Source organism: Alosa sapidissima, chromosome 23 (assembly GCF_018492685.1).
Source record: "Alosa sapidissima isolate fAloSap1 chromosome 23, fAloSap1.pri, whole genome shotgun sequence".
Lineage (NCBI taxonomy): Eukaryota > Metazoa > Chordata > Actinopteri > Clupeiformes > Clupeidae > Alosa > Alosa sapidissima.
Window position 1 is genome coordinate 1,892,550 of NC_055979.1, and position 12,734 is coordinate 1,905,283.

A 12,734-nucleotide genomic window follows, 5' to 3' on the forward strand; every position below is an offset into this window, starting at 1 on the left:
TAATTACTGCAGTGTCTAATTCTCTCAAGGTTTAACTGCTCACGTTTTGCCCAGTTCCATTTATGTGACATAGATTTTCATAATGAAATAACGAAAAGGTACTTCCATAACCAAAAAACTTCCTCAGTCCCATGCAGCAAGCACAGGAATGTTCTGTGGAGAGAGAGAGAGAGAGAGAGAGAGAGAGAGAGAGAGTTTGCCCTGAATACACTATTAAATTTCAAACTCATTGCAACGGGAGGAGTATAGTGAGCTAGTTTATAGCAAGGTCAAAAGCAAGGGGGACTGATGTAATGCAGAGTGTATGGTTTATGGCTGGACTGGGCGTTGGGTACTCCCAGATCACACATACTGCAGTTTATGTCCCTGCAGTTCCTCAGCCAAGGCAGAGAGTCAACGTGTTGAACTTTAACTGCAGATTAGCCCCAACTCTCCATAGCCTTCTCTGCTAAAGATGTGTTCTTTAAAGAGGGTTATAGTCCCTCTGTCCTTCAGTAGCGTTTTGACATATTCCTGTGGCGATATTATCAACAATGATGCAAGTTGAGCAGTTTAAGGCATTTTCATTCGAGTTGCATGAGTTTGCATGAGTTTGTTCTTTAAGGTTATTTTTGACAAACACCCATACACATTCAGGGTTATCTGAATGTTTAAACATTCATATATATATATATATTTGGGGGCAGCGGTGGCCCACTGGTTAGCACTCTGGACTTGTAACCGGAAGGTTGCCGGTTCAAGCCCCGAGCAGTAGGCACGGCTGAAGTGCCCTTGAGCAAGGCACCTAACCCCTCACTGCTCCCCGAGCGCCGCCGTTGTAGCAGGCAGCTCACTGCGCCGGGATTAGTGTGTGCTTCACCTCACTGTGTGCTGTTTGTGTTTCACTAATTCACCGATTGGGTTAAATGCAGAGACCAAATTTCCCTCATGGGATCAAAAAAGTATATATACTTATACTATATAAGTATAGTATAAGTATAAGTATAAGTGTACTTATAAGTATATATATATATATATATATAAACATTTAACACTATAAATTCCTTTTGAATATATCAATATATATATAAACATAACAACATAAATTCACTTTGATACATAATTAAGTGTAAATCTATATTTCATTGGAAAGAGTGGAGCTTTGGCTCTGCAGCTGTGTAACATCTCTACTTTGTTTCTGACATGGGGCCCCTGATGGCTAGGACCCAGTGGCTGGTCCCCAGGGCTGAAGCTACTACCTCCCCCTGCATTAGAGACTCCCAGAGCTGCTGCTCCTCAGCACTGGAGAAGGTCCTCAGAGAAAGAGAGAGAGATGGGGACAGGGGGAGGGGTAAAGGGAGGGAAAGTAGAGAGAAATATGCAAAGAGAGAGGGAACAATAGGGACTTGGAGAAGGAGTGAAATTGACAGGGAAGTAGAGCGAAAGTAGGAATAAAAAGGAGAGAGGCAGAGAGAGAGAGAAAGAGCAAGAAAGGAAAGAGACTTGGGAGAAAGGCCATTAAAGGAGAGTGATGGAAAGGTGGAGGAAAAGATTTCTGTCGACAGAGAAGAGAGGCAAGAGATCCGGAGAGAACCTTTGGCTCTGGTTGGGGGTCCACCAGGGGCGTGTGTGTCCCCTTTGATGAGCTGATTCGCCGCGCAGGTGTGGGTTTGGGAGCCGGGGATGGACCACAAGGGGCCTGGCAGCTAAATGGACGATCCGCGCAAGTCCCCGCTTACCTCTGGCCACCGCAGAGGGCTTTAAAGAGCCCCTCCTGCTTCACTTAAGGTTCAGAGGAGAGAAGAAACTGTGCAAAAGCTCACCCTCTCCTCCTCCGCTTCCATCTTCTCACCACCTCTCTTTTATCACTCCCTTCATCTTCTCTACTTTCATATCATCCCTCCATCCATCCCTCCCTCTCCTTCTTCCTCTTCCTTCCTTTTTCTCTATCGCTTTCTTTCTCTCTGTCTTTTTTCTGGTGCATCCCCTGGGGGCCTTTTAATAACTGCACTCACCGTCCCGCTGCGCATTACTGCCGGGCTGGCCGCTGTGGCCAGCCGGGTTGCTTAACGATGGGGGGTGAGAGGGGGAAGTCGGGGGGGGGGGGGGGTGAAACCAGCGCTGGGCCTGATTGAAGCCGCTGTGCCCCGGTCATGGAGTCCAGCCACAAGGGAGGCCCTGCTGGGCAATGGTAGAAGGAAAGAGATCGAGAGAGAGAGAGAGGAGGATGTCGGGAAAGTGTAGGGAATAGCCGCCTCTAACCTCAGGGAGTCAGCACCAAAGCACTGGAGACTCCTCTACAGTATATACATCTGCGCCAAGCCAAGCAGCAAAATCTCACACAGCGACACACACTGAGCATCAGTAGAGGCTAGACGGCAAGCAGCTGGTATGGCCCTTTGATCCCCCCCACACCCCCACTCCCCCGCCACCCACACACACACACACACACAGACACACACACACACACACACACACACACACACAAACACACGTCACACTGTGGAGGAATATGATGTGATTGCTCACTTTAATACTTTAATACATCTACTTTGTACGCTGTGTGGGCTGTGGCCTTTAAGGTGTTCCTGATTAATGAACTATGATGGACTGACAATACGGACCTGGAGGACTCATGGTCAGCTTGCCAATCAGAACAGAATAAGAATGAACTTGGAGGCAGCTTGTGGGTCTGTCTCGTAGCTTTATTTTCAGGGAGAACGGGACGAACAGCAGGGGAGATGTGACCCGTCTGGAGAGGCGCACGCCTGCCGGTGGCAACAACAGTGGCCAAGGTCTTGGATTTTTACCGCACACACAAGCTCCACTCTGGGGTCAGATTTGGTCCATGCCCAGAACAGTGTGAGTAGCCATTGTTTGGCTGAGGTGATCTAGTACTTTTCGTACTTTTCACACTGCCCAAGGTTTCTTCTTCCTGTTTAGTGGAGCTAATCACCCCCCATCCCACCCCCAGACACACACACACTCAGAGGCCCAGGCAGAAGAGGTCAGGGCTGACATTTGCGAGCTAATCGGGGGGTAGTGTGTGTGTGTGTGGGGGGGGCGGGCACCGGTCAACAACATGTTTTATGCCTCTGACTCGTTATCGCCTTCTGGAACGGTGAAGGTGGAAACAGATCAATGGTGGCCCTGGCATCGAATGCGCTGTACAAGCGGAGGCCCTCGCTGTTTATCACATATTGAGTGAAGGCGACGCCGGAAATAATTTCCGGGAATCTGTCAACACAGGTGATTTAGATTTGTATGATGCTGCCACCATTGTGCATAAGTGAGACAGGGTGCACTCGATAATATCGAGCCTGTTATGATGTTGTCACTCCGACAAATGAAGAAGGACTCCGCGGCCGTGTGAACCCCTTCTGCCGCCATGGCCGCAATTGTGCTAGTTACCTCCAGTGAACCGCTGAACAGAGAGCGGCCAAAGTGTGTTGTGTCTAACTGCCACCACAAGCAAAACTGAAGAGACACAAATCTGAAGCACTGGAGGTGGACCTCTCAATATAGGCCTCAGTCCTCTGTTACTCTAAGACATATGCTGCATCATGGAAGCTTGTAAGAATAACAGAGTGGATATGGTTGGAATGCTGGATTGTTCTCTGCATCTCTTCTTTAGTTTAAAAATGCCTGTGAGGTTCCCCTGTGACTAAGTGTGTACAGACTGTCATATGCAAATGCCTCCAGTTTGTACTGAGTTATGAGAGAAATGAAAGGCATTTATGGAACTTGAATTCTATCCAGTAAATTGATAGGCTTGTTTTGGTGCAATTCTCATGCACAAACAGTGGTTTAGGCAGACAGAGAAACACGATCAGAAATGGTCACAGGCTGATATGCTGTTCATTGGAAACTGTTTTTCTCTGAGGCCAATTTATTAAACAAAGCCATTATCACTGAACCCCGGGAACAATGTTATTGCCTAACGTCCTGAATACTGTCGCACCCGAGTGGCCCATTTGAGCGTGCAGGCTTGACTCAGTCAAACTGGAGATGAAGGCCAATCAGTGAGGAAAAGGCCGTGATGAGCAAGACTGCCACAGTTAGTTCCGAGACTCACCGATTACCAAAGTCACCCGTGCAAACACAAGCTCAGTGAATCATCTCTCTCCATCTCTCTGTCTCTCTCTCCCTCGTGCAGTAATGACGTATTGAGGAGACACACAAACACACACACACTTGTCGAGTTGGGTGGCGTATTTGCCGGGTGAGATGAGGTACTTCGGTGCCATTATCCCTTGCAGAGGCCAAATGATGACATCTCTGCAACATAAACACATCAGCCTTGGCACATCATCTCTCTGACCCGGTAATCGCTTCATGCTAACTGGTCATGCAATCTCTTAAATCTCGCTTCCATTCAGGGAAAAACCATCATAAAAGGAGACAAACTTCCTTCCTTTCTCTGAGCTGGGGCCTGTGGGGAACACACAAATCATCAATCAAAGAAGTTAGTCAGAACCACTGAAGTTTGTCTGTCTGTCTGTAAATCACTACATAGATCTATGTATTGCAGTTGCATTGACGCTGATGCTACTGTATCTTCTATGACATGTAGGCCTACATGGATTTGGTGGGCTTCAATCTCACAAGACAAAGGGGGAGATATGTCACTGGACAGAGGGCCATTGTCACTATCCCTGAACAATGTGGGGAAAGATTATGATGAGTGCTGCCATTTCAAAGAATGGTGACATGCACCACCATCCATGCAACACTTGGCCCCTATAACACTGTCCACATCATCATTTCTCTGGATGTTATCCATCGTATGCTTGTCCCAGGTCAGCAGAATCCAGACCAGCAAAGATTTGTAGTCATATGGGACATGTCAGCTTTCATCAGGCACATGATGGTCCAGAACTGTTTGGTCACCCTTCCCCATTTGACTGTTGTCTACCTGTCTCCATATTTGCCTCAAACCAACAAATAACTTCTTTCTTTGATTATTTTTTTTTCATAAATGTGGGTTTCTGTCCAACTACATGTGTCACGTCATAATGCTATAAATTGCAGGTAATTCCCTTGAGTAAAGTGTGCATAGATGTCAACTTCACACAGAAAGGGTGTGAGTGAGCCCTCATGCACTTCACAGTTTCGCAGTAGGACAGCCCTAAACCCTCACTAAGTTTGCAGGAATGCGCATCAAAGAGTTTGAGTCCATGAGGGGAGACATTGGCTGAATCTCAATGACTCATTGTCTCCCCAAAGGTCTAAGCCCTGAACCCTCACACACTTAACTGACATCTGTCGTAAGTGATCAAGGGCTTTAATTTGGCGATCAAAAACGCAGCACTTAGCGTCATGGTCCAGCACATGGTCCAGGACTTGAAGGAGGAGTGTCCTCTTGCATTCCATTTACTATTGGTTATGGTTAATTCAGACGTAAAGCAGACATTTTTGTTCAAAGCGACTTACAAGTAAAAACAATACAATAGTTAAAAACTAACAGTGAGAATGAAAGTGTGTGTTTGTGTGTGTGTGTTGATAATTGCAATAATGTTCATGATCGTTTCTGCAAACTGAAATACAGTATAACTGAAAGACCAACAGATCCTGAAGCAGTCATTTAGCAGCACTTCATTTCATAGACAGCGTCATATTTGTCATCAGTCATTCGAGACTTTGTTTTACAAATGGTGTCACAGGTCATATAAATGAATGTTGGAGTAATGCAAATGAGATCCATTACAACAATGCAGATCAAGACAACGCAAATGTACAAATTATTCTTTACTTGAACAAAATAACTATGGCCAACTTTTATTAGAAATTACATCATTTACACAGTAAGTGAAATAGGTCATAACCATATTCTGATTATTGTCCTAACCTTTAACTGCAACTGAATCATTTGTCATCACAGAAACTTCAAAAGCGAAAGACCTCATGGCAAGTATCATGTCATGTTAATGGTTCTGTCACACCACATTAATGTTTATTGATGCAAGCTATTGGCAATGACCTTAACACACTGTAATGCAACATGATGCAATTTCATTTCTCATTTTGGAAGGGATCAAAATGTTCTTGTTAGTCCCTCCCTGACAGATGGTCTCAGTAATCTGCCACATTAGGTGCATCTTTATAGTGTTCCCCTTTTTGATCTGAGAGTTACACTGTAGATCTGTTGACCTCAAAAAATATGTCAGCTGTGCTACTGAAAGTGTGACGCAAAACTATCACAACTTTGAAAGCACAAACTCTCTCTCTCTCACACACACACACACACACACGATAGGCCCAGTGGCTTTTGATTTAAGTGCTGCATTGCACAGTGGTGCTACGAGAAGGGTTTTCCTCCACCCTGGGGGTATGTACAGACGTGAGCAATTAATACTGCTAATGAGTAATTCCTACATTAATAGCCTCCGTGGAGTGACAACAAAATGAATTTCAAATTTAATCTGCAGCATTCTTTTAATACATTTCTTATTCCCAGTGCCTTGTAAAACATCATTTACCAAAACGACTCCTGAGAAGTCAAATCTTTGATTCCTGCAGCTTATTTATTAGGGTCTTAAGTAAAAAATCAATTAATATGATTCTTTTTATTATTTTCATATGACAATCCGTCTGTGGGACAGCGCCAAGGAATCATGCCCATTGAAATTAGTACAAAGCAACGCTGTGACATTTTCCACATTTGGTTGTCTTATTTTAAAGGTTTGCTTTTATATTGACTATCGAGGTGTAGCACACAGGTCTAATGCATTCAGCTTTGCAGCATCATGTGCTTTTTATACATAGCCAAATCTGACCCTTGAGGTGGACAAATTTACTTATTCTATCTGAAATGTTCCTTTTTTCTTTTAAATACAAAGTACTGATTGTGTGAGGATTTATTGATAACACAGACATTTGTACTATTTCAGTATTTCTGCCTCTTGGAAAAGTTCATTAGAGCGTTTTTTCTAACCATCCCCTCAGAATAAAACACACACACACACAAACACCTCCCTCTCTCAACAGTCTCACCCCAATCCCTACACATCCAGGACCCTACACTTCATCTTGCCCAGTTCTCAGTGGGGAAAGGGGGAGTCTTCTCAGGGCACAGAGATAGCAAGGAGCCACAGAGTAATTATCCAGGAGCCTTGGTCGAAAATGTCAAGCGGGAAAGAAGACTACAAAAAAAAAAAAACAGGGCCACATACAGCCAGCTCACTGATATGTGCAGGCTGCTTTAATATTCGTCAGCTCTGCAGCCCAAGCTGGAAGTGTGTGTGTGTGTTTTTTATCATCAATTATAATGCATTGTGATGCCTCCATATCTATTCATCTTAAGGCTTCGCTTTAACTTGTGCCCTTGCTAACAGGGAAAGAAAATGGTATTATTTGTTTCATGTTGCATCTATTTTAAGCACCTGGCAGGTTGCGAGCACAAAGGAATTTTATTGGCGATGGTATTTAATTATTTCCTCCCCTGGCAAAATTAATTGATATGGTCTGTGTGAGATCTATGCGTCGAATCAAACCGATCTGTCACAGCTGCATAATAGCACTGTTTTCTTTTTTTATTTTCTCTTTTTTTGCAAAGGATTTATGAGAATTTTCACAAGTCCATGTGTTGATGTTATCACTGCCTGAAATAGATACTCAGAGAGCGGTGTAAATTAATTTTGCATGCCAAGAAGACATCAATTCAATAGAAAAAGAGGTGGGAGTGTGTGCCTGCGTTGGGGTGGGGAGTTGTGTGTGTGGCTTGGAGTCTTGAAGGCATTTAATATGGTCACGGTGCGGCTTTCATACAAAGCCAACATTTACATTTGTTAACAGAGAAAAGCCGTCTCATTGTCTTGCGGTCAGCCAGAGGGTAAATGTAAAACAAAAGGCAGGCAAAAATAAATAAATAAATAAACTTGGAAAGTACAGTCAGCAGCAGGCAGGATGATGTCAGTGGGATCGTAACAAACTGGATACTTTTATCCTCACTCTTCTCCAGAACCCCCCCCCCCCCATACACACACACACACACACACTACGCCATCACATTCCCCTTCCCAGCACCCTGCCTTTCAGTGTGTCCCGTCTGTGTGTGATGAGAGAGGTTAAAGTTTGCATATTCAAAGCACTTCTTGTTGTGTTTCCCATCAAACTTTTATCGAGACATAATTATGATAAATGATGCATGTAATCGGCCATTAAACACTGCCGGAATATGCAACCTCCAGAGTTAAACTGTGACCAGACTGTCACAGGCCCCGGTCCCAGGTGGATGGGTACCATCTGGCCACAGACGTTCGTGCTGACCCCCATGGCAGGCTTCTTAGTGGGGGAGAGGGGTCAAACATCCCCAGGTCTAACCTTGGCACACCCCACCACATTGATACAACCTTGCTGGGGACAAATTGAACTCACTTATTTCTCACCAATGTTGCTTCACCTTGTTTTAAGAAGACGTGCGCGCGCGCGCGTGTGTGTGTGTGTGTGCGGCTGGGGGAAGTGGGTGCTTTTGTCTCTTTATTGCTCTTTAATCAACATGGTTAACTCTTTTTTTCAATTTCAAGGGATTTTAAATCCAAAATGTCCTGTTCTTAATGAAGAACATTACCATAGCGCCAAGCTCATTTTGTGTACTCATTTTGTTGGCCACAGCTCTAAATGAATGAATCCAATTACTTTTCTGTGAGCTTCCCTCCACTGTTTGCATTGTCCTTGCGTATTGTACACCTAATTACTCCAAAACTGGCCTACATGGCCAAGTCGATAGTATGGTGAAATTGCTAAACTAATCTTTGTGTTTTGTCAGTTTAAGAGCCACAGCTTATTGCCTCCACTGAATGTTATTTACTTACTGTATTTATCTACATGGGTTATTTTCACTTTCACTTTATAGGCAAAGGGTATTGGTAGAGCAACTGTAATAGGTTTCTGTGCTAATTTACTTTTAAGTCACTTTGGGAGGGGGGGCGGCTGCTGAAACCAGCAAAGCGGTGAACCCACTTAGTTCTCTTTTGGGGACTACAGTACTCTGACCTAAGTGCCAAGTTTTCTCGGTTTTCTCAAAAAAACAAAAATGTTTTTTTATGGCTTTCATTGAAAGCACGACACAAAATGGTTGTATATACAGTAGAGTCATTAAATTGAATTGCCATATCAGACTGTGTATTTATTGATTGTGAGAAATGACTGTATACCCAAACTGAGTGTAATCTCCCAAATGATGAGTTTTGCAAGGTTTGTCAGGTTGCTAAGTTACAGGCACAAACTGTTTCGATATGTAACGTCCTTCATGGTTGTCCTGAATAACTGCAGAGGAAAATGTGAAATGTAGGGGAGAACCGGGACAAATGAAACACTTCTTAATTAAACGTAATTTACAAAGACATCGTAAAACACTGAAAGTTAATATTTTGTCACTAGCAACCTATATCTATCCTCTGTCAAATACAGTTGCATTTACAGCTCTGAACAAAACCGTTCAAGAATTATTTAAGTAGAAGTCGAATATGCGTTTTGTTTCATTCGTCCCTCCTGGCTGGGACGAATGGAACAGCATGGGGGACGAATGAAACATACAGCTTAAATTATGTAAACTTCCCACAATTTCAATATTTGACAACATATCATGAATGGTACTTCAAGTATGTGTTATTTTAGATAGATTGCTGCTGGGCTATATGTCTTGGTTCATGTCTGTTAACAACTCATTGCCGTCATGTTGAAGCGCATATCTCGCGGTTATGGAAATGGCATGCACTATGCCATTAATATTGCTAGAATAATGCATGTTTCGAATTGTATAATGTTTCTATAGTACAAAATGTTATTTCACTCTGTTTTACGTGGTTAAAGCCACCACACATCCAAATAAGTGCCCTTCATGACCCACAGGCCGTCAGTCTCCATCGGTTAACATGGCAAAACTCGACCCCCTACCTGATAGCCCCAAATATATTTGCATCTTTCTAAAACTGCTTTTCCATGTCTCACCTGCATAAAATATAGTATAAACACAGATATGTGTGCATTGACTTAGAATAAATGGGGTTTACTGCCTGGTCGGGACAAATGAAACAGGTGTTTCAATCGTCCCGCCATAGACATCTAGCATTATAGGCTGTTTTGCATCCATTACAAACAAACATGCAATGTGAACGTCTGGGATTGGGGAGAGCACTAAATGCTCTACTGAATAAGCATGAAGTCAAACCTTTAAATGAAAAACACTCTTTAATAATCAAAAAAAATAAACCGCTAATGAAGTAAACTTGTGACCATCAAAAATCGTTTATCGCCTGTAACTCTGTGATACCAGGACGTAACAGGAAGGCTAATATGCTCTATGTTTTGTCCAAATACAAGTATACAAGGAAGTTTATTGTCACATGCATATAGTTACTGGAAGGAAGAAATGCAGTGAAATTATGTCTGGTGTCAGCCTATAGAAAGGCTAGGCAATCAAGGACATGGGTAGATAGATGGAGGAGAAATCAAAAATAATAAATAAAAAGTAATATGGAGATGTGCAAAAGTTGGAGAAAGTCAGATGTGTGTGTGTGTGTGTGTGTTTTGACGTGTGATGAAATAAGAAAATAAACTAGAAAATGTAATTTCGAGGAAATTACCAGTGCATGAAAATATAAACATACTGTATATTAACATAAAATGCAAAACAAACTTTTATTTGATAACAGTTGGCAGAAGTCATAGTTGATAACAACTGACAGTTGAAATGGCTAAACAGTTACATAGTTGAGTAGTTTAAATAGTTAAATTATGTATTAGTGAATTATTGTAGTGAGGACATTTATTTTGAAACAGTTGTGGGCAGAGGAAATAGTTGAACAGGATCTGTAGAGCCAGATTGTATGTTTAAAGCCTGAGACAGAGTATATAGTTTAAAAGTTAAATGTAGATAGTATAATGGATGTTGATAGACAGAAAGTTGAATGGATGTTGATAGGCAGATTGTTTAATGGATGTTTATGGGATAGTTTAATGGGTAGATGAGTGAATGGTTTGAAGAGGATGAATGGATAGAAAGTTGGATGGAATGTGCCTTATATCCTCGTAGAATGGAGATACACAAAGAGAGTTGGCCTAATTGAGCAGAAAGCAGTTGATACAGGTGCAATCAGTTTAACTAGCTTTTTGATGGGACCTAGTTGAGCAGCTGGAAGTTGATACAGGTGCAAATCAAGTTAATTAGCCCATTATGATGTCATAGTCCACATACAAATAAGCTTGTTTTTTATTAATATCTCAAAAAGTATAAAGTTTACAAAAGTGAAAAATACATTCCTCAAGTCTCCTTTTCAAGACCTACGTTACAAAGTTTGAACGAAGTTTCTACGTTAAACGGTTGAAGCTGAATTAGACGCAGAAATTTGGTGGGAAGAAGAAGAAGAAGAAGAAGAAGACTTCGGATAACAGAACAGTGCATTTTCATGCACTGTAAGAAAAGGTCTGTAGCATAGCGAGAGGGATGTAAAAGTGCTAAAAGTCATGTAGGTGTAGGTGTAGGTGTGTGTGTGTGGGGGGGGGGGTACATGAGTGCTGAGGAGTGAATGTGTGCAAAGTCAGTATAGTGTGAGTTCAGAGTTCGGATGGCCTGGGGATAAAAACTTCTCCTGAGTCCCTCAGTTCTGGCTTTGTGACTACATAGGCGTCTTCTTGATTTCAGCGGTAGGAATAATCCATTGTTAGGATGAGAAGAGTCCTTCAGAATCTTTTGGGCTCTCTTCTGGAATAGATATCTTGTAGAGCAGGGAGTTGAGTTCTTATAGTACGTTCAGCTGAGCGCACTACTCTCTGCAGAGTACTACAATCTCTAACTGTGGAGTTCCCATACCAGGTGATGATGCTACCAGTTAGAACACTCTCAACCGCTGAAGTGTAGAAGGCCTTCATGATGGATGTAGAAACTTTGAATTTCCTTAGCTGATGAAGTCGTTGTCTGGACTTCTTCAGAACATATTGAGTGTTAACAGTCCATGTTAAGTCTTCAGTAATGTGGACACCAAGGTATTTAAAACTTGTGACTCTCTCTACAGGTTGCCCGCTGATCATTAGTGGGGTGTAACTGTAGTTCTGCTGCTTCCTTCTGTAATCCACTACCATTTCCTTGGTTTTATTGATATTCAGTGTCAAGCTGTTAGATTGACACCACTGTGCCACCTCATCAACCTGATCCAAGTAGAGCTGTTCATTGTTGTTATTAATCAGGCCCAAGATGATGACTGTCTATCATCGTTGCACTCGGAGAAAACCGGAATGTTTCATTCGTCCCCCGTTTCAATCGTCCCGGTTGTACCCTACTTAGAGGCCAGCACACGAGTAAATGAGTGCCCCATTTTTAGCACAGATATAATGAGAAGTACATTCTGAGTCTGGGATAACTAAACATAGCCTCGTGAGACCATCCTGATCTCGCGAGCTTCAGTTTTACACTCACAGATCAGTCTGGCATCTTTCCAAAAGAAAACATTTGGAGCAGTTCGCCAAACGAACAGCCAATCAGCGTTGGTTTGGAGGCGGGTTTAGGTGTGATGCAACGAACAACATGACGGCATCCACAGTTTGATCCGAATTAGAAAGTATTCCTGGGGAGACAGTGAAGCTATGAGTCTCAGCCATGGAGCTGGGAGGAATGAACGACACAGACATCCTCCTCAGCCGATTCCAGTCCGTAATGGAGGAATATGCTTTCTTCAGAAGTGTAGGGCCAACCGTGAAAACTTGGTGGGGATTGTCGTTGATGAGGTTCATGTCACATACATCACATACGTTTAAAA

General features: G+C 42.8%; 1 long non-coding RNA gene across 1 annotated transcript; it reads left to right on the forward strand.

Moving 5' to 3' along the window:
- The first annotated feature begins 2,657 nt into the window (after window positions 1–2,657).
- LOC121698364 lies at window positions 2,658–12,489 on the forward strand. Its single transcript, XR_006026756.1, has 3 exons — window positions 2,658–2,669; window positions 8,441–8,443; window positions 12,421–12,489. It is a non-coding gene; the product is annotated as an uncharacterized LOC121698364 (long non-coding RNA).
- Window positions 12,490–12,734: the final 245 nt, after the last annotated feature.